The 3469-nt window shown below is 43.4% G+C and overlaps 1 protein-coding gene across 1 annotated transcript in view; it reads left to right on the top strand.

The window, feature by feature from the left end:
- The window catches only part of LOC119579163 (serine/threonine-protein kinase D3-like), a gene marked incomplete in the record, with an annotated part of 142324 nt that overhangs the window by 34149 nt on the left and 104706 nt on the right, over positions 1 to 3469 (top strand).

Below are 3469 nucleotides of genomic sequence, written 5' to 3'. Positions count from 1 at the left end.
ACAACACACACACACACACACACACACACACACACACACACACACACACACACACACCACACACACACACCACACACCACCACACACGACACACCACACACACACACACACACACACGCCGCACACACACACACACACACACACACACACACACACACACACACACACACACACACACACACACACACATACACGCCCACGTGTGTATGTATGAGTATATGTGTACAGAAACACCCACGTGTTCTCTAATCACCCAGGGAGCCGCATGGATTGGCCGACCGAGCGATAAAGCAACTGCCCCCCCCCCCCCCCCCCAGTAGGGCTGAGCGGTCCGCCATTCACTCGGCTTGATCCCGAAGGGGAGAATCCGACGACGGGGCCCTGGGCTCGGGGTCAGGCGTCAGTTTGGCTGCAAGTGCGGGCGAGTGACGGACGTTGAAGGAGACGTTGCGCGCGTGAGAGCAGGGCGAGCTCCACCTGGGCCGGGCATTTTCCGGCGTGGTTGAGGACAGGGCCGTGCGAGGCGTGGGCGCGCGGGGCTTTCGGGCGGCGCAGGTGCATGGGCAGCTTTAGGGGCGTTGGGGGGAGGGGCCTGGGAGAGGCAAGGGGGGGCGTTGACAGGTGTGGGTAGCCGTCGGCGGATCGCAGGTGTGGCGGGTGATATTGTGTACGTGCGCGCGCGCGAACGTTCGTGCGTGGATACGTGCGTTCGCACCTTTATTTTTCTCGCTTGGTATGGCTGTCTGAGTGCGGGCCATCGTGAGCGTACATGTGACCCTGGGTGGCATTGTCTCCTCGAGGCGTGAGGGCCGGGCGACGCATCTCGAAAAGGCGAATCTATGGTTGAAAGGAGCGCGGGGGGGGGGGGGCTCTCCCTTCATCGCCACTTCGAGACTGCCTTTTCTGTGGGAGCCTCTCCAGGCGCTCTCGATCACGTCCTCTCTTCCCTTCCTCCCTCTCTCCCCTTCTCCCACCCTCCTCTCGCACTTCTAATCCCCTTCATAGCCCAGGCGATTGTTGGCAGCCACTTCATTGCCGCAAGAATTCTCAGATTTTTTTGTTTCCATTTTGTCTTTTCTTGAGTTTGAGCCTTGGCCATTGTTGGAGGCTTGAGGTAGAGCTTCCCTTTATTTCTTCGTGCGAGAGAGCCCGGGCGCGGTAGGGATGCGGGGGGGGGGGGGCTTTTCTGCCCGGTTGGTGCGCCGTTGCGGTGTTGGTTGTTGTCAATGTGTGGCTGTTATCATCGTTATTGTTATTACTTATGACTGGTAATGCCATGATTATTTATTACTAGCTTTTAATTGTTATTTTGTATTTTCATTGCTGTCATATGGTTTATTATTACTGATCCCCTTGTTTTGTTGTTATTGTTATTATCATTTTTATTATTATGATTATTACTATTATCATTTCATTGTGATTATTATTATTTTGTTATTATTATTTATAATTAATGTTATTATTATTTTTATGGTTATTATTATTATTATTATTATTATTATTATTATTATTATTATTATTATTATTATTATTATTGATGCTGTTGTTATTATTGTTACCATTAATGATCACTGATATTATCAATTATTATTACTATTACTATTATAATGATTATTATTATTCTGTTACTTTTATTATTATTGTTGTTGTTGTTGTTGTTGTCACCATCATCATCAATCAATCAACCATCATCATCATCATCATCATTATCATCAATATATGATCACTGATATTATCAATTATCAATTATTATTACTGTTATTATTATAATGATCATTATTATATTGTTACTTTTATTATTATTGTTATTATTCTTCGTATTATTATTATTATTGTTATTGTTATTTTATTGTTATTGTTATTACTATCACTATTACTACTATCACTATTACTATTGTTCTTACTGCTTCTATTATTGTTGTTGTTGTTGTTATTTTTATCGTCATTTTTTATTATTATTATTATTATTATTTTCATTATTATTGGTAGTAGCAGTAGCAGCAGTAATAGTATTGTTATTAATATTATCGTTTTCGTTATCGTTATTGTCATTATTGTTGCTGCTATTATTTATTATTATTAATAGTAGTAGTAGTAGTAGTAGTAGTAGTAGTAGTAGTAGTAGTAATAGTGTCATTATCACCATCGTCATCATCATCATCATCTGCATCTGCATCTACCTCATGATTTTTCTCCTCAATGATTTTGTTACTAGTAATATTGTTACTTTTTCATTGTCACTATCATTTTGAATATCACTATCACTATTATTTATGGTATTATTTTCTTATGTTATTTATTTATATATTGTGACTGTTATTATTGAAAATGTTATCTTGCTTCCCATGTGGACTGCGGCCGAAGCGAGTGCTAGTGATGAAAATATACCTGTGATGTATGTAAGTATATTGATGATAGACTAAGCGATAATGGTGGTTTTTAAAGTTGAGCATTATATGAAGAAAGATGAATTTATGGTTATTTATATATATGTTAATCAATGCCAATTATGATGATGGTTGATATGTGATCATGGTAATATGTTATTAATGGTACTGATAATAGCCATTAAGACGAAGATAAGGATAATGACTGATAATTATGACCATGAATTGGTATTGATAACAGCGGTTATGGTTATCATTTTGCTCTCCATAATCATCCATACCTCCTTTCTTCGTTTCTCCTTCCCTCCTCTTCTTTTCTTTCCCTGCCTCCTTTCCCTTACTTTCCCTTCCTACCTTCCTTTCTCCTCCTCCTCCTCCTCCTCCTCCTCCTCCTCCTCTCCTCCTCCTCCTCTTCCCACCCTCCTTTCTCTTTCACTCCTCTTCCACCCGCCTTTCCTCTTTCCTTCCTCCTCCTCCTGCTTTCCTTTATTCCTTCCTCCTCCTCCTGCTTTCCTTTATTCCCTCCTCTTTTCCCTCCTTTCCACTTTTATTCCCTCCTTCCCTTCTCTTCACCCCTCCCCCGTTTCCCCACCCCTGCCACTACGCAGCATTGACGTCACCCGGGGAGCACACCTCATTTGTGGCCGACGTTAATGAATGGCCTCGCATTTAGCGTTTAGTACGCGGTGTTTTGGCGGGCGATTTGTGATTAATGGTTTGTGTTATCCTTCTGCCTTCAGGTAGGTCGGTGGCGCAGCCGCGGTCGGGGCTCCACGAAGGCCAGGCGAGGTGGCCGTGCGCGGGGGTGACGTTGCGTTCATTCATTTGTTCAGCGGTTTGCTTGTTCATTTGCCTTTTTATGTATGCTGATTCTAGGGATGTCTTGTCTGGTTTTGGCATCGTCATACCAGTGATGGGGGCGGTTTCGTTGCCAGCCTTGTTGCAAGTTCACGCATGATCTTCACCTTCCCATCCATCCACCTCCTCCTCGTCTCTCCTTTTCTCTCTGTCTTTTCCTTGGTTTCTCTCTTTTCCTATCCTTCCTTTCTCCCCTCCCTCTTGTCGCTTCCCTCTCTTTTCCG

The sequence above is a fragment of the Penaeus monodon genome, chromosome 12, assembly GCF_015228065.2.
Source record: "Penaeus monodon isolate SGIC_2016 chromosome 12, NSTDA_Pmon_1, whole genome shotgun sequence".
Lineage (NCBI taxonomy): Eukaryota > Metazoa > Arthropoda > Malacostraca > Decapoda > Penaeidae > Penaeus > Penaeus monodon.
The sequence above is the reverse complement of the archived record's forward strand: the minus strand, read 5'-3'. Positions and strand labels throughout refer to the sequence as shown.